This window comes from Struthio camelus, chromosome 2 (genome assembly GCF_040807025.1).
Source record: "Struthio camelus isolate bStrCam1 chromosome 2, bStrCam1.hap1, whole genome shotgun sequence".
In the NCBI taxonomy this organism is placed as follows: Eukaryota; Metazoa; Chordata; class Aves; order Struthioniformes; family Struthionidae; genus Struthio; species Struthio camelus.
The window spans coordinates 116,137,341-116,159,828 of NC_090943.1; the positions used below are offsets into that span (position 1 = coordinate 116,137,341).

General features: G+C 41.6%; 1 protein-coding gene across 2 annotated transcripts in view; it reads right to left on the reverse strand.

Moving 5' to 3' along the window:
- Positions 1-22,488, reverse strand: part of RAB31 (RAB31, member RAS oncogene family) — a 67,358-nt gene that overhangs the window by 38,060 nt on the left and 6,810 nt on the right. The gene's annotated exons all lie outside the window — the stretch shown is intronic.

Below are 22,488 nucleotides of genomic sequence, written 5' to 3' on the forward strand. Positions count from 1 at the left end.
TTTCATCATAATTGATCATAAGGACTATCTGTAAGTTCCATTCGTTCCACATTTTAAGACGTTGAACTAATTTATACAAATTTCTCAAAAAGTGGCAAGGCAAGAGAGCACAGTTTGCTGATAACTCTACATACGTAATTACATATGAGAAGGAAAAAAAAAAAAAGCCTTTGCCTTTCCTGTAAACCATTTTGCAATCTTGCAGCTTCTATTCAACTGTGAAAGAAAAGAAAAGGTAGTATTTAGAGTTCCTTCCCCCACGTTTACACAAATCTGTATCACCACTGCAAGCAGTCTTTATATACAACACTTACTAGAAAATCATCATTTAAACCCTCGTATTTAATTCAAGACAGTCCTTAGTCAGCTTAAAAGACATAATAAATGCTCATACTACACCGACTGTTGTTTATATGTTCAATCAATACACAAAGATCAAAAAGAGTAACAGTATTTAAAACCAGCCCAGTAGCCTTTGGTCAATAGCAGCAACACATCCTCTTGCTATTCCCAAATTTTGCCTTCATTATCAATTCCAGCTGATATCTCTGTACAATTACTAGACTAGAATGGCACAGTGCATTTTTTAAAAAGTCCTCTGTGCTGAAACTGAGAATCTAATTATTTTGTTGGACTTAAACATTCTGGAGAAAACCAGAACTACCACTCTGGAAGAGAGTTGTGGGGACACTGTTTCCTACACAGTACTTAGAACCAGATATTGATCCCTGTGATGATGCCTTACTCTCCTGTACCTTTTTCATCTCCTTTGATAAGTCACTAATAAGGGCAACGGCAATTAAATCACTTCAGTAAGAGGATCTTGGTGTCCGGCAGGGATGTGACATCTACAAGTGAAGATTAAAGCATAGCGCATTTTTCTGCAAGCTCCTACATCTTCAACTTTCAGTTCATGACTCTTACTAACATTTCACGCTAATGTTAACAAACTTTACAAGTTTCTGTTTCCCTAACATCTCTCCCACCAAGTACAGCCAAACTTAGGTACGTAGAGGCAATCTTAGACTTCGCTCATGTGATTGCTTAACTATCTAGTGGGCTAAATTTACCCCTGTGAATATATAACTCCAGTGAAATCAATGGACCTGGACCAGAAATGAACCTGGCTTACTGTCTTTAGGACTATCACTACTGCAGCCAGTAGCAAGAGCTTTCCAGGAGCCAGTTAACTTAGTACCTGAAGGGGTTCAGTTGAAATATGCACGCCCAGCTTCTGTTTTATTGCCTTGAGGAACTAAAAGGCCAGCTACCAGAGTATAATTAGACCACACAAAGGAAATAAAAGAGAAAAAACTTCCTTCTTAGAGTAATAATTATTATTCTATCTCTAGATTAAAACTATCCAGACAATTTTCAGTCCATGTTCCTATACCCATCAAGTAAGACACCCACCTGCCTGAAAGCAAAGCAAATCATGATGTGTGAATGTTATAAAACAACTTGAAAACCTAGTAGAAATTTTATATTGCTAATCAGACCCTATCTTTCACTTACAATAGGGAGGTATCTTCCAGGTAGACCTCTCAGAAGTCAAGGAAAGCATGGCTGCTTCAAAGAAGTAGAACAGGCATCCAAAGAAGTAGAAAAGGCATCCACTTCACTGCTTTACTTTACTTTACTCTTTACTGCTAAGGCCAGCTCTGACCCCAATTCCTGACCCCAGAGACAAGAGAGAAAGTCTAGAGAAAGAAAGACTTTCCCTTGGTCGAGGAGGATCAGGTTAGAGATCATTTGGGCAAACCTGACATCCACAAGTCCATGGGCCCCAATGGGATGCACCCACGAGTGCTGAGGGAGCTGGCGGATGTCATTTCTCCAGGCTCAACACAGGTACATCCCTACGAGTAAGAAGTCCAGTAAAGTGGGCAGAAGACCTGCACGGATGAGCAAGGAACTCCTGGCAAAACTCCAGCAGAAGAAGGAAGTAAACAGAATGTGGAAAAGGGGACAGGCCACTTGGGAGGAATAGAGGGACGTTGTCAGAGTGTGCAGGGATGCGACAAGGAAGGCTAAGGCCCAGTTGGAATTAAATCTGGCAAGGGATGTCAAGGACAACAAGAAGGGGTTCTTCAAATACATCAAGAGCAAAAGGAAGTCTAGGGAAAATGTGGGCCCGCTGCTGAATGGGGTGGGTACCCTGGTGACAAAGGAGACAGAGAAGGCAGAGTTACTGAATGCTGCCTTTGCTTCCGTCTTCACTGCTAAGGCCAGCCCTCAGGGATCCCAGACTCTGGGGACAAGAGAGGAAGGCCAGAGAAAGGAAGACTCTGCCTTGGTGGAGGAGGATCGGGTTAGAGATCATTTGGGCAAACTTGACATCCACAAATCCATGGGCCCCGATGGGATGCACCCACGAGTGCTGAGGGAGCTGGCGGATGTTATCGCTAGGCCACTCTCCATCATCTTTGAAAGGTCCTGGAGAACAGGAGAGGTGCCTGAGGACTGGAAGAAAGCCAATGTCACGCCAGTCTTCAAAAAGGGCAAGAAGGAGGAGCCAGGAAACTACAGGCCTGTCAGCCTCACCTCCATCCCGGGAAAGGTGATGGAACAGCTCCTCCTGGAGGTCATCACTAAGCATCTGGAGGACAAGAAGGTGATCGGGAGTAGTCAACATGGATTCACCAAAGGGAAATCATGCTTGACCAATCTGATAGCCTTCTCTGATGGAATGACTGGCTGGGCAGATGAGGGCAGAGCAGTGGATGTTGTCTTTCTGGACTTCAGCAAGGCTTTTGACACTGTCTCCCATCACATCCTCCTAGGGAAACTCAGGAAGTGTGGGCTAGACGAGTGGACGGTGAGGTGGCTTGAGAACTGGCTGGATGGCCGAGCTCAGAGGGTTGTGGTGAATGGCGCAGAGTCAAGTTGGAGGCCTGTGGCTAGTGGTGTCCCCCAGGGGTCAGTCCTGGGTCCAGTCTTGTTCAATGTATTCATCAATGACCTGGAGGAAGGGACAGAGTGCACCCTCAGCAAGTTTGCTGAGGATACTAAACTGGGGGGAGTGGCTGACACACCAGAAGGCTGTGCTGCCAGTCAGAGGGACCTGGACAGGCTGGAGAGGTGGGCGGAGAGGAACCTCATGAAGTTCAACAAAGGCAAGTGCAGGGTCCTGCACCTAGGGAGGAATAACCCCAGGCACCAGTACAGGCTGGGGGTTGACCTGCTGGAAAGCAGCTCTGCAGAGAGGGACCTGGGAGTGCTGGTGGACAACAAGTTAAACATGAGCCAGCAGTGTGCCCCTGTGGCCAAGAAGGCCAATGGGATCCTGGGGTGCATTAGGCAGAGTGTTGCCAGCAGGTGGAGGGAGGTGATCCTGCCCCTCTCCTCAGCCCTGGGGAGGCCTCCCCTGGAGTACTATGTCCAATTCTGGGCTCCCCAGTACAAGAGAGACATGGCGCTGCTGGAGAGAGTCCAGCAGAGGGCTACAAAGATGATGAGGGGACTGGAGCACCTCCCCTATGAAGAAAGGCTGCGAGAGCTGGGCCTGTTCAGCCTGGAGAAGAGAAGACTGAGAGGCGATCTGATCAATGTCTACAAGTATCTGAAGGGAGGGTGTCAAGACGGTGGGGCCAGACTCTTCTCAGTCCTGCCCAGTGATAAGACAAAAGGCAACAGGCAGAAACTGAAACACAGGAAGTTCTGTCTGAATATGAGGAAAAACAACTTTCCTGTGAGGGTGACAGAGCATTGGAACAGGTTGCCCAGAGAGGTAGTGGAGTCTCCTTCACTGGAGATATTCAAAACCCACCTGGACACTATCCTGTGCCACGTGCTCTAGAAGACCCTACTTGAGCAGGGGGGTTGGACTAGACGATCTTCACAGATCCCTTCCAACCTTGGCCATTCGGTGATGCTGTGATTCTGTGATTCACAGCAATGCATTTAATTAAATCTTCTTACTAAAGCTGCAGAAAGCATTCCTGCTGTCATGTTTTGTCCTTTGCTATCTGGTCCTTCTCTTCAGATATCCTCCTCCTCATTGGATTTGAGAAAATTGGGTGTTTGTTTTGTCCCTTTTTTGTCAAGAATTATAACAGATCTGTCAAGCCACGTGTCTGGGTAACACTCACACATGCAGATGACTTATTTTTCAGTTTTTAAAGTTCTGCATTTCATTAGATTTTTGTTTTGTTTTGTTTTTTCACCCTGTAATCTGGTTCTTTTGTTTTTCTCCATGTTGGTATATATACAACATCAAACATGGACCAAGGAATAAACATTCAGCTTATGTAAAAGGTCACAGCAGTACTGAGCTGAATGGATTTGACAAGTTTCAGCAGCTGAGAATATGCACTCAAGAATTCTGTGGCACTTCAAGAAGCAGATCCTGTACTTCTTCAGAAATATCCTTATCCATGGGAAATCCATGGGTTTCAGCACTATACTAATTGGCACATCATAATCAAGAGTGTATCACTCCATGAAAGGAGGGGCAAGAAAAAAATAAGTATAGAATATTTATTCTGAATGAAGATGTTCTTGATATATTTGCATGGAGTGAGAAAGGTATACTGAGTCATTTATACCATCAAAAGAACGTTCAGGTGAGTCATTCATGGGACCAGTTGCACGTTTTGCTTTTCTCCTTGCTTCTTCATAAGCCTCATAGCCCACTTACAGAACATTAATTACAAACTGCATTGTACCAAGATAAGCAAATGGGGTGGGGAAGGAAGGAAAGGAGTAGAAATGTAATAGAAATAAATGAACGCCTGTAAGCTCACGAGAAGTAGCCACAGTTTCAGAATCTCCCACTGGTCAGCAAAATGGATATGCTAATCCAAAACAGATAGACATTCTTGATAAATATAAGGAATCGATATAAGCATGAGCAGTTCCTTTCACCCTGGAAACACGCTCTCTATTCCTCTAAAATCCCTTATCCACAGATTTAGGTATGAGGATTTTAATAACACCAGAATGGAGAGTAGCACGCCACAAAAGCAGCATTTGCACCCACGTTCCTACTCACAGAGAACCAACCCATTTGGCTCTGCTCAGCTCACAATACTGTAAAGAAGATGAGATTATATTTCAAGTCAGCAGAATTACAGGATACTGGCAACCAATTTGCAAGTAAACAACAATTCACATGCTGATTTCTTCCGGTCAATTTGCAGCAGCATAGAGGAAGATAAGAAAAAACATAAGTTCAATTTGAACAATATATCAAAAAACAAAACAAAACATATTCTTATTACAAATAGGCAATTGGTATATTCCTCGCTCCTCTCCAGATGGGTGCATGTTGGCAGAAAAAAACTAATGCAAGAAGATCCAGCTCTGTAGTTTAAATCTGGATGTCTCATTTATACCTTTGCATAACTATAGGCCTCAGTCCTGCAATCATTTTTCTAAATTCAATCGAACTATACTACTCTGTAAGCATGTCCCTGATTAGGGACCTATTACTTCGCCTTGCTATTATAATAGCTTTTAATGGATTCAGATGGGTCAAGGCCTAATGTGCTGAGCAAACTAAACTCTTCATGTAAATTATTTTTACATCCAAATTGGAATAAATGTTGAATTCACAAAAAAAATCCACACACATTGTGACTGATGACTAAGCAGCGGTCCTATAATTATGCACATTGCTGCAGCAGCTATTTCATTCTTGAGTATGCAGTATCTTTCTATGCTGGGTTAACAAGCAGGGCTTCTTTAATATATGTAAAATAAGATAAACCATGCAAAAATCCTTTTATGACTCGAGGGTTTTGGAAATGCAAATAAAACTAGACTACCATACAGTATTTCACAAGAGGAAACAGCATGCTAAGAACAAACATACTGAAGAAACTCCCTCCTGTCCTCCCACTTTCAAAGTGAAAAGAAGGAAAAAGAACATCTGGCTTGTAACCACTACAGATCTCATGACTAACTTCCCATTTCAGCTTTAAAAGGCAGTTCAGATACTCTGGTGATGGATGCCACAAAAATCTGCATGCAGAAGTAAAGGAGAGCTGATCTCTACAACATATGGATAAAATACATAGCTCCTTTGGAGGGGCAGGAGCTTTGCTGTCGACTTAGACAACGCTAGGAGTTGACCCACAGTATTTCAATCTGTATAAATTTTACAAAATTAAAAATATCTCTCCCTCTAAAGCATTTCTTGTATCACTAGGATTCATTTGTGGCAAGATCTACAGGCAGATGTCTCATTAAAATTGCCTGGGTTTAACGCGTGTTACTCATATATCACAAAAAGAATGATCACAGAGGTTATTAACTTTCAGGGTTCAGAAAAAACAGAAAAAACACCTTATTTTTCAACAGTAGTATCAGCAATACTTGAAAGTGACAACTCTTTATCTTTTCTTTATAAGCAAAAAACCTATTCCAGGCCTCATCAGGCTTCTACTGAACTCAGCATGGCACCCTCAAACCCTCACAATGGAAATATCTCTGTCCCTTAGAGCCAGTTGGTGCTGGGGCTCCCCAAAGGATCACCTGCTAACTACCCTAACTGCAAAGGCATCACAAACGTTTGACAGCTCAGCCCTTCCTCTAAGGAGCGCTGGTCAAGAGAACAAGAACACGACCTACGTAATCAGGGTTGATTTAACGGTATGCCCCAGATAGCCTCTCCCGGCGTACCTTCTTCAGCGCATATGCAGCTGGAATTACAAGGCTGCTCACGCTAATGAAAACCCAGGTTGTAGGCAAAAGGCAATACCAGTAAACTATTTTGAAGCTTCTGCAGGTCAAGTTAGCATCCAGGGGTGCAATAAATTCTTACATGCACCAGAGACAGCAGTGGTCAAATTTGGCCCACTGTTGATCCTCGCGATGCACCTTTGAATGAAATAATGCTGTCCTGTGTCATCAGCTCCAGACACAAAGAGGAAAAAAAAAAAGCTATATCAAACATGCAGAGCAAGGGTACAGTTAAAAGCTGTATCACTCTCACGGAAAGAATGTGACCTCAGCTCAGAGAGGAAATTGGCATGTGAAATAAGGAACAATTCCTGGCTTCCAGGCACATATTCATGGCACTCGACAAATCTCTTGGCTGGCTTATTACTAACTGAAAAGTAACAAAGTAATCAGTTTATGCTCAAGATTTCCCAAGCTAAATTCTCCTCTTTGTTATGCCGATTTCATTCCTGTCAACGGTAAGACAGACAAGAAGCAGTGGTCCTGCTTTGCAGAGCACAGAATTTTCATTGTTGAAGGAATTAAGATGTAGAGATAAAAACATTTTAATTGCCTGAAGTTGCCAAAAAGGAGAAAACTGTCCTTTATCTTTACCACGTGATATTTTAATTGCAAAAAAGGCCCTCAAAATCTCTGCAACTGGCCAGTCAAATCTGAGGTAGAAAGACAGATTAAACTCCCGGAGAAGAAAAATAATCAATGAGACTTAAAAATAAATAAATAAATAAAAAAGTGAACGTGGAGAGGCCTAGTACTTCATTCTAGTAGCTCTACCAGGCAGTGCTGTATAATACAGCTGGCTTTGACTTGGCAGTTTAGCTTCTGCATATTAAAATAACTGTTCTTTCCACTGTAAGGTTTGGCCATGGTTTAGATTTAGATTTATAGTTCAAACTGCCTGGCCCATACCCATTATCCACAGCAGGACTTTTGATGGCATTTGAAAATTCATAGCAGTTCAATCACATGCAGTACTGCCAGATGGTTAGCGTTTTATTAGCTACCATCAAACAAATTGCTAAGCCTGCACCATAAAGTATTGCTGGGATTTTGCAGAAATGTATGCTCAGTTCTGGTCAAGCCCAATCTATAGGAAGAATGTCCTCATGCAAGGTTTGGCATGCAGCACTGAGCTATTTAGTCTGCATCTTTGCTGCTTTCTGACATGCCAATCCTTAACCCAAAGGCAGATGGTAAGGCCTGAGTATAGGAATACTACTATCTTTTAACTTCCAATACGAGGCAAAAAACTAAAAAATCATCCAAAAAACAAACCAAAAAAAAAAAAAAAACTGTGAAGCTTTGTCATTTGCAGCTTGCTTTAGTCCTCTATGCTCTCCATTTACATTTTAATCATTATTCAGGCCATCAGAAGCAAGCAGTATTGCAATATTTTCCATGTCTTACTAATCCAGTTACAGCTGCTCTGTAAGGCTGTGGCAGGCAGCTTGCAGAGCATCTGAAACTTGCTTTGGATTTTTATCAACTGTATGAACATACAAGGAGAGTTATGCACAACAGATTCCTGATCATAGTTTCCAAGGGCAGTATTTTAATCCAAGAATCATTATACCCAATAAACTTTTGCTAGCCTTAAACACGACCTTCCCTGTATTTGAGTATCACTTACTTGTCTGAAGACACTACTGTAAGGAGAAATAATACCCTTCAGGAGACCTAGGTTCAGACATACCACTGGGACTCATCTGAATCTGCCAAGTGTCAGGCTTGTCCCAGTGAAAATGTAGCTATTCATGAGCAATGGTGGCTAGGAAGAAGAACAAATAGCTTCTTGCTGTATTCAGTTTTTCCATCTGTAAGATGTATCAAGTGAGCAAACCCCACCGCTGCATAAGCACACAGATGAAAATACAAGAGTAGCTCTTAAGATTGACACCTTGGCTCTCAGCTGCTTCGTAAAGCTGCCTGAGACTTTAGGCTGCACTAGAGGAATGCAGGCTGAGGTGCTCTGAAGCCTTGCTTCTGTGCTCAAAAGAATATGTAGCACATTCAGGACAGAGAATTTTTGTAAATTCCAGTTTTCTGTACAGCCCTGTATAATGAGAAAAAAAAAATCCAGGACGCACAACATGATTATTGGAGAAGATCCTTTTCCTGTTGATTTGCTGGACATATGTCCCAGAGTTATGGAACTGGGCCATGGGCACACCTGCTTCCCAAAGGAGCAGCGTGATTTTTCAGCTATGGAGCCACCTCCCAGACAGTCTCTCTACCAAATGACAGAGCCTCCTCCCCAGTTCTGCCCCATCACCACCACCTTTAACTGGCATTTGACTTTATGACTACTCCTGGGACCTCTGGTGAAGAGCTTGCATAAGCCTAGCATGTACTTCTGCAACAAGAGCTCCAGACAGGATCAGATACAGTCTTACAGTGATATAGACAATTACTGCAATAGTCTGTGGGACACTCAGTTGCAGAGCAAATTCTGAAAGCAAGGAACTGGAGGCAAGAGCTGGCCTCCAGGACTACTAATGTGTTATCACGCACCTTCCTAAATGAAAGCGATTTGCCAAAAGCGCATAACACTCTCATTTAATCCTGGAACTCAGTTACTCGGGATCCGAACAGAAACTCACTGATGTTGATGCAACTATGTTTTAGGGGGAGAACAATTATTTTGCAGTTTCTCACTTCTTCAGTACAAAACACTGCTGTTCTTTTGGCCATCTCTCCATGTAAACCATACAAGAACATTCCAGCCTACATTTCTGTTTGTCATATACCCTTCTTTTAAGCTCAAGGTTATGCATTGTTATTGCTATCTTTTCTCATCTTTTAAGTAGGTCAGTATATTATAAAGTTGGAATGATCTGTGTCAACTTTCCCCACAGTAAACATCCTACACGCCACTTGTAATTGCCAGCATAATTTCAGGCCAAAGATGGTACTGTGCAGCATGAGTTAGCTGCAAAATAAGGCTTTTTCCTCTGTTGTGCACTAGAATTAGATTACATCTAATTCTCTCTACAAGTAGGAAGTGCATTGCTTGTTCTCAAAGACATTTTTCCACCCCCAATCAGGTCAGTCTTCTTATATTACAAGATAGCCTTCCCTCCTTGTGTTGCAAGGATCGTATTTAGCACAGAAATTATAAGCTCAGGACTTGGCTCAATCAATCTGAAATCACTAACTGTTACATGAGAATAATAATTACTTGATTTCACCTTGCAACAGCATTATGAGAATTTAAGGTAGAGACAGTTGTAAAGCCTGCAGCCACTGCAGTAACAGTGAGCAACTTAAGTGCCTTAAGAGATAGTCAAATGCTGAGCTCATTGGTTTGGTATTTACATGCACCTCAAATATCACCCGTGTACTCCTAATAACCATTTTAAAATAGAAAAGTAGAAATAAGCCCTGGCAAGCAGATATCTGGCCTCTGAGCGTACAATGTATCAACTCATCCTTTCTACTTCTTTTCTGTTTGTCCTCATTGGTTAGTAAAATGCTTACAATGATCGCCAGCTCTGCTTTGCCTCCGAGCTGGATGTGTCTACATAATCCTGTGCACCTCTCCTATTCCCACACAGCCATCGAAGCAAAACATCTGCTGCCAGGTTTTGGCTCCCTTGCCAATGTGATTATTCAGCATGCGGCTTCCTTTCGCATGCATCCTGCACACATCCTACTGTGCAATTAAACTCAGGCACGGATAACCTCTCTGCTATCTACTGTACTTGGAGCCAGCAAATGCAGTCTTACTTGCTTTGCTATTTTGTAGATTCCTTCATAGTTAACAGGTCTCTCCACACTCATTGAGACAGTTTCTCGCCGCTGCATCCGACCAGATCTTAGCCCAGTAATCTTTTAAAGACGGAAAACCCAAATGCTCAAGTTTCAAATACACCTTCTTATATACTTTCTTTAATAATCTCCTGTATCTTTTGCTTTCTCAAAGACAAAGAAATAATATTTTCGACCCCTTCCACCCCACTCCTGGACTGTAATGTTAGTTAAAATCTCTCCATCTACCTTCTTGTATCAGAAATATGCCCAGAGACCCCAACCAACACCACTGCCTCACCAAATCAGAAATTTCAAAACCAAACCCAAAGGCCTAAACCATTTATCACCCTATCAAAGTGCTGTGCTTGGCCAGAAATGGGAGAGATGGGACCGAGACAGATAATATCTGTACAGTAGCTAACGTTAACAATTAACTAATGTTCCTAGAAACGATCGTATCTTTGTATACACACAGTCATACAAAACCAAAGCCTCCCTGGAGTGCTTCTAAGATTATTTGGCATTATCCTGCTGTCATAACTAGGGCTCCAAACTCAAGCTCTTCACGCTGAGTGGAAGGCATGGACAGTCATGGCTGCAACTTGAAGAACTTCAAGGTGAGCAGACTGGCTCCTCTCTCTTCCTTTCCTTCCCTCCTCTGTTCCCCAAACATTTGGTTTTCGAAAGAATTTGCCCAAGTGTTCTCTCTCACCTGGCATTTAGATATAACAAACCAGGACTCATCAACTTCTCCTCAGCTAGCTGGAACTGTCTTCACTCCACTAGCTTCAGCCAAAGATTTGAAATGTAGAAAGACTGCTCCAAAAGTGGGGACTCAAGAGAAAAAACATTATCACCTTGACAGAAGGCGAGACTTTGCTGGAAAAATGACACAGACAGTTAAAAAGAGAGTTATCTTTCCTCAATACAAAGTCCACTGAAACGGCATTAGATCAGCAGTAAGGAACAAATCCTTGTTTTACATTGTAGTAGCACTGGGTGACAGGATTAGCAGTCAGCTGAACTATCCGAGAAACCAAGAAGCGGCCCACACGACTGCTACACACTGACTCATCCAGAGCTTATGTACACAGCTGCTCTTCTATAACCTGCCAACCCTATTTTTGTAAAGTTGGCATGGGAATAAAAGGAATCTTTATCTGTGAAAAGGGGGACTGAGAAGGAAAAGGAAAAACAATGGTGCTTCCTTCAAAGCTATTTTTAATAACTCTCATATAGAAAACAATAATAATAATAATGAGGCAAAACAGAAACGTGGTCGATGAAGACAACGTGGCCTGGGGGTCAATTCTCTAGCTACCTCAGCTCCTTTTTCTTCAGCATAACTCATGAACAGCAACATTGAACTATTAAAATAATAATAATAATAAATTAAGTCAGCCTGTAGATTTAAAGCATTGGAATGCCCAGCTCTGCAATTTTTTTAAAGCTCATCCACTTAAGTCAAAAAAACCCTCCATACTCTAATTCTAATTTATATGTTTAATCATTGCATCATACTATAGAAAGCAGCAGCTAAGCACACTGCCATGCTAGTATGTGGCTGGACTGGAGAAATAACAGTTTTTCTAGCATTATTAACAAACAATTTTCCCATGTCAAATTTCTAGCTAATTCTCTGCATCTTTTCTTACACATTTCCTTCCCTTCTCCACACAAGATATCAAATTCAGAGCAGTAGCTAAATTGCCAGGAGAAATTAAGATTTTAAATTGAGATCAAAGAGCAGAATCTCAATCAATCAATTTCGTAAGCCCTTTACAGGCATGCGGTAGGGACTGCTGCAGAGGAAAATGTGCTTAGCCTGGTGAAAAAGAAGATGGGAACTTGGTGTTGATTTGCATTCCTCTGTCTCAAACTATGGCTTTTGGGGGCATCAGCTATTCAGCCTCTACAGTTTCAAAAAAGAGCATGATGTTTACAAAAAACAGGTGGAAATAAAGTGCTATCGTTCTAGTTAACTCTAGCAAGATGAGAGGATGACTGGAGAAATAAGAGGAGCACCTTTCAGGTAGCAGTCACACGTACGCGCGCACACACGTGGGCTCGCACAGACCTCTCCTCCCGAGTGGAAACAGACGCCAAAGAACCTGCAAGAAAATTCCTGGGGAGAACCCAGCAGTGCAAAGTCTGAGGACATCTTTAGACTTATTTACGCTTTACACTACAGTAAAGCAGCCTTTGAGTACAACAGCATAGTCACAAACCGCATAGAAGCAGTCCTGCCTTTTTGCGATACAAACAGAGAATGCTTTGTCTGACAATTCACAGCAAATAACTTTGCTTCAAAAATTGACTCAAGACAAAACCCACAGCAGAGAGCAAAATCCTTTGCTACTTGACACAGCTACCCACAAAAGAAACTACATCAAAACTAAACAGCCTAAAACTGCTCTCCCAAAGGCTGCACAGCACTGCAATGCAAAGAAGGGCATTTAACTGTGTAACAGCACCACCTGGTGACTCCAGGTACAAAGGGAAAAGAAAAGGTGACAACTTGGCCATAGCAGGACAGGAGGAATGGAGAAAGAGCACTGGATAAATTACTCAAGTGAGCTGGGAACCAAGAGCCTGGGTAAGGAGGCAAAGATAATTAAATGGTAGAGCTGCAAGAACTAGCCAGGCGGGACAGACAGGAGGCAGGGACGGTAAGGAGACGAAGATTGCTGGAGCAGCTTCCTTCAAAGCATGTCTGACCCATGCCACCGACAAACATGAACTTTTCTCATTGCTGTTAGCACCCAGGAGTGTTTCGTGATGATGAACGATGGGCATGCAGCAGAGGCAGCTGTGAAGGTACGTCTCATATCCCACCAATAAATGATTGTGGTACCACACTAAGAAAATAAAGAAGCCCCAAATCTGCAAAGTGTCAACAATGCTGTACACCTCAAAAGGAATTTTCCTTTGCCCATGTTTATGAGATATACAGCTGTTGTATTTTACAGAGCCATTACCACCCAAACAAGAATCATGTCTCTCTACTTGCCCTCTACTGATTTCTGAATCATAGGACCCTGTTGACCAAGGCATAAAACAGACAGACAAGTAAATCTACTGTGCCAGATGTCCTGATAAGAAAGTGTGTTATCTCACACTCTGTGATATGCTTTCTCATCTCTTCACTCCTACTGTCCTAATTCACCTTAATGACCTCTCCTAGCTACTATCTTGCTGATTTCCCATCTGAGTATCACCACAGACACTTAACTACGATCATTTCCTACTACTTAATTTTTCAGATGAGGAAGAGAAAGGAGAGTCACAGCTTACCACAAGAAAATTCCTAGTCTGGTGTCACAGATGGGTGGTGGTCACTATTCATCCCCTTCCCCAACTAAGCAGTGCAAGGAAATGTGCAGATCCCTTGAGAATGTGAAACTTCGCCAAGGAGGAGCTAAATAAAGCCAAAGTTAAGCAGGACTTGCAAATTTTAATAAATAAAAAAAATACCGGCAAGATTTTACTGACAGCAAGATCTAATTTAAAACAAACTCTGACCAGTTGTGTATGGACAAATTTCCAAGACAGTCACCTTTTAATGTTCATACAGCTCCATCCTTTTCCTACCCACTATATCTACCCTTTTCCTACCCACATGCATTCGCAAAAACCCACTTGACCTACTATGTTTCACCCAGATAAATTCCCATTAAAAAAATACAGTAAAAGTTTGTGTGAATGATAACTGCTTAAGAATTCAGATAATTGGCCCTGAACTTGCAACATGTAAGGAAGGGACATGTGTAAGGAAGAAACAAGTCACTGTACCTCACATTTTCAATGATAATGAGTATTGATTGTAGGCTGTTATCTGTAGAGGCCAAGTGCATTGCACACTGGCATAACAATCTGGTTAAGTATCGTTTATCATCATCACGCAATGCAGTGATCAGAGAAACTGAACTCAATTTTCAGACGAAATACGTAAATAACCTGAGGCTTTCATAGTTCAGTAAACAGCATCCTGACAAATTTTGTTTTTGAGTACAGTTTTGGCAGCAAAGCTGGTATAAACAAGTTGCTGCTTGATACGAGTTTCTGTTTATACAGAACACCCTGTCTCTGTCAAGGGTCATAATTTTAAGATACAGACTCATTAGTGTCATTTACTAAATTAAAAAAAAAGGGGGGGGGAGGGGATTTGAACACACACCTGTCGCCATGTAGAAGGTATACAAAAACCTTCAGTTGGTCTGGAATTGATAATCCCAATCCAGACACTATAGTTTTACATTACAGAGTGCCCACAAATCCCAGTCTGGATCAAAACTTCTTTATGTAGCTCAGATATACAGAGTTATTTTCTCTCATTAAAAGAAAGAAGTGATTCTTACGCAATCAACTATATGCACATCAACTAGGTATAGTATTTGAAGAAACAGTGCTCGGTGTTCAGTTTACTGTTTTAGTAATATAAAAATTGCCAAGGTGTTGCCTGAAAGACTTGTAAGAAGATTAAATTGCCTTCAAATTTGCTTGTGCAAGCTCAGTAAGCAACTCAATTCAGTGTTCAGACACTTCCCCCAATCTGTAACTAGCTCACCTGCACCATATTATTGCATTTCATACCAAAAGAGGAAGGAAAAAGCCATGTATATCTTGAGTGTCAACTGAAACACCAGGCAATTCTAGAGAAAAAAAAAGAAGAAAAAAACCCCTCCAAACTGATCCTTTCTCTCTTGCACCAAAGGGCAAGAGAGGAAGAAGGCACAGTTTCAGGGTGTATCTATATAAAGTCATTTCCCCTAACAAATGGAAATCAGCATTATGGCTCCTGATCTTTGCTCTGAGTTAGAGGAGCCCTGGTAAATGTCAGCTAAGGACTACCTGAGACAAACTACTCTTTCTTGCTTCCATACCCTCCCTTTCCTCTGCGCCTGCCCCTCACATACTGGACACCACCAGCTAGCTACAAAGATCAGTTCCAGCAGCAGCTTTAAGTTGGCCAAATACTTCCCTCTGCTGGGGGGATTCTCAGCTGGCCAGATGTGGCCACACTCCAGCTCCCTTGATTAATGATTTCATAACCTCCTCTTCACTCATGTATCCTATGGATTTGAAGTTCTCCCCAATTCAAAAACTATCACCACTTAGTTTAAAGTGTCATATAAGGATCCATCTGTTCCTTTTTCCCCTCTGTCACCCATGCAACTAAACAGAAAAGATAATAGCAAGCACAGGGTAATAAAACCTGGGGTTGAGTTATTTTGTCTGTGGATTTACTATGCCCTGCTGTGAATTTACTGAGAGTAAAACCTTCTGCACAGAACAGGTCAATATAATAAACGGACAAAATTATCAGTATAAGGCCCTGAAGAAGTTGACTTCCTGAATATTTTCATCTCCTGTGGATTTCAGCAGGAAAGAAACTCAGCACCTCCTAGAGTGGGCACCACTAGTGCTATGAAATTCCATTTTTAAGGGAAAAGTCCTTTAAATGGCTGAAAAGTTTTGTTTTGTTTTGTTTTTTTAAGGGCATCTTCCTCTTTTTATGACAGAAATAACCAGGAAATAAGCATATGAACAACTGACTCACAGAAGAAAGTTTTGACACACCTGGCTAATTTTTCACTTCTTCACTCAGAAGTCAGAATCCACACTAACAACAGTCAAAAGTATATGGACTTTGCAAATCTCAATTTAGAATTGGGAAACATTTCAAATGGCAATGCTAAACCATGAACTTCAGCACAACTAAAAATATCTACTCAAGGGAGAAGAATGGCCCGGCTAGATGAAGAGTGGATTTGATCTCCCTCTCCAAAGCAGGAAAACAGTCACACACAAGGGATGGAGCACTCCCTTTCTGCAAAAACTATTGGGATTGTAGCCACAGTGCTCAGATCTTTGCAGGACTGAGTCCAAAGTCCCCACACACCACAGACCACGGCAGAAAGACAGGGACAGGATGCTGGACAAGATCTCAAGTGGCCCATAAAATCCTACGAGAAGCTCCCTTTGATTTAGCAGAGCTATGACAGAACATTCTCGAGTGGTCAAAAGTTATAGCTTAATTTAACGCAACATAAACAACACTTCTGCAAGTTCAGTTGGAGCAAAAAATGTTTTGAAATGTGAAAAAAATAAAGCTAACTTGCACAAAGTTACAGCTTTAAAAGCAAAAAGGAAACTGAAGACTAAAATCAAGGGAGAAGTGTTGGGGTATTTTTTTTTCACCTCACCTTATTTTTTAATATATTACTCCTTTTCTTCTCCTGCTCTGCTTTGTGTGGTTTTCTGTTCCTTACTTTCAACTTCCCTCTTCCCCTTACTCCTTCTCAGGCGTTACCTTCTGTGTTCCTCAATCTCTCCCACCGGTCCCCTATGACTCTTCTAATTCTTTCCCTCCCACCTGAGTCTCTCCATTTCACTTCTCCACTTCCTCTTTCTCCATTATTCTCTTTCTTTAATACTTTGTTTCTAAGTCTGCTCTATGCTGCCTTTTACATACATCTTTCTACTAATCATCACTTAACTCAAGCTATTCCTGGAACAGTTTCTGGGCTGTAGGACCCTTAAAATAAGTCCTTTTATTTTTTTTTTTTAGTTATACTACAAGTCCCAAGTGTTATTTCTCTCTCTCTTTCCACTCATCGGCCTAAAGGAGAAGGCAAACCCGGCCACGCAGAATTCTGGATCAAATTAAATTACCTAGTCAAATGAAGCACTGTCTCCAGAAAGGCTACCAGGTCCTGAAACCCAAGCAGAGGGAAAACTGGGCTACCTCATCTACTTGCAGTGTTAAATGACAGCAACCACTCAGGAGCTCTGTTATCTTAAATACCTAATTTACCTGAACTTTTTATCTTTGTCCTCTACACAGCACTGCATTCAACAGTGTATTAAAGTATATGCTTAGCTTTAAGCTTGGAATTAAATTTAGCCTATTCAGCAAAGGCCGAATTATGTACCCGGACATACCGCTGAAGAGGGATTACCCACGTACTTAGAATTAAGCATGTGCTTAAGAACTCTGCTCAAATTAGGGCTTCAGTAACATAATCTTAAATCAGCATTTATGTTATCTGGATTTATACAACCGCCATTTTTACTGCTTAAAATGTGCTCCAGGTGCCAGTCTAACGCCCAGGCAGGCTAACAAGCATACTCTGAAGGAGGAAAAAAAAAAAAAAGACAGAACAATTGATTCTGAAGACAATTAAACAGTACAAGTTATACCGTGCTGCTGGAGTTATAACCGTTAAAGAGACTAAATGTGGGACGCAACATTTAATTTCTTCATTGCCATTCAAGCAAATTAAGATGAAAACATACAGTACAATTTTCCTTGAATTGTCCACAATAGTGACATCATAAAATACATAAATATACAAAAAACTGACCTAAGGGATAAGAAAGAGGAAGAAACCTTGTTTGTGGCATGCTCAAGAACTGATTAAAGGATGATTAGCTGCGTAGTATTGCAAAAGTTGAAGTCAGCATGGATTGTGCACCATGAAAGGCTTCTGGCCTAAATTAAACTTATGTGGTTGGAAGCTTCCTGTTCATACCAGCTTTAACAAAATATATTGGAAGCGTTGATTTTATGACCCTTAAAAACAGATCTACTTATATTCAGCACATTTTGAAAAAAGAAAAAATACAGCGAAAAAAACAGGTTGCCTATTCAATAAAGGGAATCTGTTCTCTTTCATTTCCCAGATCCCTCCAGGAATTAACCAACCACCAGATTTATCCAGCCACAAACTGGAAGTGTGCCCTTATGCACTGGAAGTGGTCTGTGTTAGTCAATGACAGTTTTCTTAAATTAACAAAGACTATTTTATGCAAAAAATATATATATATTTGCTTCTATAGCAAAGATATGATAAAACACCTCCAATTTTTCAAGTGTAATATGCTTCTAAGTCATAAACTACTAGCCACAGGGATAAAGTGGTTCTCCCCAATCCAGCTCTAAGTCACGTACTTAAAAATGCATTGAAGTTCCAAAAGCCAAGCTGAGTCTTAGTGTAACTCCACAGCATTCAAGGAAGTCCTTTCTGAGACTATTTTCACTTCATTCTTTTGAAAGCCTGGCAACCCCTACTACAGCTTCTCTACACTGGCACACAGCAGATTTTGCCCACATACCTATGAATTCCTCTTCTGCCACTGAATTCCCAATATCAGCCTCACAAGCAAGAAATGAGCATGCTAAGCATAAACCAGAGAAGTCTAAAACTGCTCCAATGGATCCCAGATATACTGGGATACATTAGAGCATACACATGCGTCACCAGTGAGCATGTGAGGACATGCAAATGATTTTAGATTGTCCCAGCACTCTGAAACACAGCTTTGATAATGAACTATTAGGTCATATTTACACTTACTTAGTCCTGCAGTAAATAAAACTTAATAGGCCAAAAATATTAACAGAAAGAATTCAGAATTAAACCCTCTTTAGGAACCTTTTCTTACTACTTCAGCTCCATAGAGAGGTTTTAACGTAAATCCGCCTTAGAGAGACCCTAATTACAGATGAATTCATGCAAGAGGCTGATACTTATCGTTTTAAAAGATTGCTCTGACAATTTGTATAGTCCCCTGCAGTTTTGCGTGGCAGTGACTGCCCAGGCCAACTGGGACACTCAGTGACGTCAGCAACATCCTGTCACTCTGCTGACAAAGGAAGAAACATTAACTCTGGGATACAAAGTGTTTAGTAGCTGGATTTCACATACAGCTAACATATACTTCCACATATCTCCCAAGCAAGTACTTAAGCTGTTTGAAACAAAAAGTGCAAAACCCTAGCCGTTCTACTGTATCCTCCAAGAAATACAAAAACCACACACTAGCATTTAGCTTTAAAAATAGCTGTATGGATATAAAAAAACATTTGTTCTACTGACTGTTGTTCAGCTTTCAATAGTGGCTGCAAGGCTAGAGACTGTAAATTAAAACTACGATTTGCTTATGTAAGGCTGTGTTATGAACTGGCCCATTATCCACGTTCACTGATTGTTTTCTTAAGCTTGGATTTTTTTCTTATGTTGCTGTTCAAAATTGCAAGTTGTCATGGGAAGAGTGCATAAAATGTTTCAAAAGAGAGAAGAAATTTCACCTTTCCTGCTGTATTACAAGTTCAGTTGAGGTGGAAGTTAAAACACACACACACACACACACACACACACACACACACACACAGAGCCCACAAGACCCAGCCTTATTTAGGCCCTAATTTTCTTCTGCCTTGCCCCTTGTGCCATTATTCAGCCTGTGAGGTAGGCGGAACATGCTACTCCATGAGGATAACACACTGTTCTGTGTTCATTTACTTTGGAAGTCCCTGTGCTACGGCAGCACTCAAGCACCTTATGGTGAGAGGCTACATAATTCCTTTCATACGAGCTGCCAATGGGCTGCAAAGGTGAAGTAAAGCCAGCAGGCCCGACAAGCCCTTACAAGCTGTGGAGCGCTCAAGGCTTGTTCTGGCCCTTTCTGAAAAGCTGGAGATGATCTAACCAATCAGTGTGATTAGTGCTGGATGGAGAAAGGGTGTTTTTTTTTTTTTAATATTTTACAATGCAGCTAATTAACCAAAGGAAGTGGAGGGGAAAAAAGAGCCTAAGCAGATGGCTTAAATCTGATTTAAAGGTTAGTAGGCTAAGCAGTTACAAATAGCAGGCCATGTAAACTACATGGAGAAGACTAGGCTGAATACTAGTTTATATTAGCTTTCAAAGGGAAGTCCATCAAAGAAAGAAACTGCAAGGAATACAGAAAACTGTGCATCCACAGCACAGATTTGGAAACTAAGAAGCAGAAGAGGGAATAGGTTCTTGTGTTACGGGTAAGCACTTCCAGCTCTGAGACAGCAAAAGATTGTTTAAGTGAAGGCAAGATCATTCATGCTCCCAGCTTACAGATGAGCTTATTGAAAGAAAGAGCCTAGTGCTGAAAAAGACTGAAGCGTTTGAAGGGCATACTACCTAGTCTAGTGAGGACAAAAAGGAATTTGCTCCTTCCAATGTCAGGATCCAGTACACTGGACTAGAGGAACCCACCCAGTACCCCATTACCTTTCCCAGTCCTTTTGGAGGGTATCACTGGAAAGGGTATCGCCTTCGACATTCGGCTGGCCCCAGAAGTCATTCTGGGGATAACCCAAGCAGAGGAACCCCCAAACATCCAGACCGAGATGATGACAATGAGATCAAAACCACGATTCCAAACTACAGCACCATATCAGCAGCTGTTGGGACCTGATCACTAGACCTTGTGAAGCTGAGAAAATACAAGTTCCCCTGCACTGAACAGCTTGTTTTCTGTTTTTCCCAGCATCCAAACTGCACAGAAGATGGGGTCACTAGTGGAAACGTGCTAAAGCCTACTGTGTTCCCTTTCAGCACAGCCCTTTGTCTTCCTCCTTAAAACCAAAGTGTAGGAAAGGAAGAAAATGGTGCACAGACAGATCTCATCCAAAGTGGGATGCAACGGGGAAATACATGATCAACAACAGTCCACCCAGGTAGGGTCTTCGAGCCCTAACAAGAGGGTAAACGGAATTTGGAAGAGGGAGCGCAAGCGAGGCAAAAGAAAAGAAAGCAGCTGCTGGAAAGCAGCTAGACCTGAGCTGTAGTTGCAGCCTCTTTGTAAGTAAACGCCTCTCATCAAGCAGTTAGTTTTAGAAACAAGGGGTCCTTAAATGTTGTCCTCCAGTAGGAGATCCACTTTACATCAAAGTCATCCATCTTTTCCTTGAACTTGATAGGAAAACAGGAAAATTCAGGTCAGCAGGGATCTCTGGAGGTCTCTAGTTCCACCTCCTGCTGAAGCAGGGTGAGCTATGAGGTCAGACCAGCTTACTCAGGGCAACTTGAAAACTAAGGATGGAGATGGGAAGGTTGCTATTGGGCCTCACATACCACAAGGTAGCTTTTTTTTTTTTTTTTCCCCTCCAGAAGCAGTATTTCACAGAATCACAAAATGGCCAAGGTTGGAAGGGACCTCTGGAGATCATCTAGTCCAACTCCCCTGCTCAAGCAATTTGCCATTTGTAAGCAGATGTTAGCTTATTAATACCATGTCAAAAATGGGTTTTGAGGACTAGACTGTGATGCTAGCTGTGCAAGACAGAGAGGAAAAAATCATAAGCTTTGCCCACCTCTTTCCATGTACATTTAAAGAGAGGATGCAGAATACTGGAATAAAAGAGAAGAAGGTCCATATACTTTTGCTTAGAGCCCACGCAGGGCAAAGAGGGGAGAGCACACTACCTATCTGAAGTACAGCAGAGCTGGCAGTCCGATGTCAGCTACCAGGACGCCCTAGGTTTTAAGGAACATTTTTGCATAGGTGTCCCCTAGAGGCGAATCTCTACCCCATTCCTCCTTGCCCTCTGCCACCCAAATTGCAATCCCAATACGTTCCTCTGGGAAAAGGTATATGCCTTCAAGTCTTAATTCAATTCTAATTAAGGAGTCCCTTCTTCAGGAGTTACAAATGAGCAGCATTGTAACATTTTTTCCAGGTATTGGTCTGGAATTACCATGTCAAATTACAAGGAGCTGTCTGGCTAAACAGGCAAGTACATTCAGCTAATACGTTGCTGAATACCTGGTCTTTTATCACTAAGAACAATAGGCAACATCTGCCTACAAGGAATTTTCATTAGACTATAAATTACTTTTAGTCACTTTATGCAATGAATGTGGAAACTGCAGGACCACATCTTTAAGGGTACTGCTATGAATTGATTATGCGAAGGAAGAGATTGTATCAAAATACTATATACTATATATATAATGTATACTTCAGTGTTAATTTTCAAAGGTTCATGTGCACACTGCAAACTCATATATAGTATGAAAACCCTACTCTAAGTACCTATACAGTAACGGCTATGTGAAAAGGATGAATAGTCTGCATATACATGAAACAACGTCTATCCGGCCAGTACACTTACAAGAGCTACAACATCCATGTACTTTGCTCAGACACAGCCTAACTTTTGCAAAATTTGCCAGGGCTGTAATTTATCAACACTTTTCAAATACAAAGGCCCTGCATATCCAGAGGCCT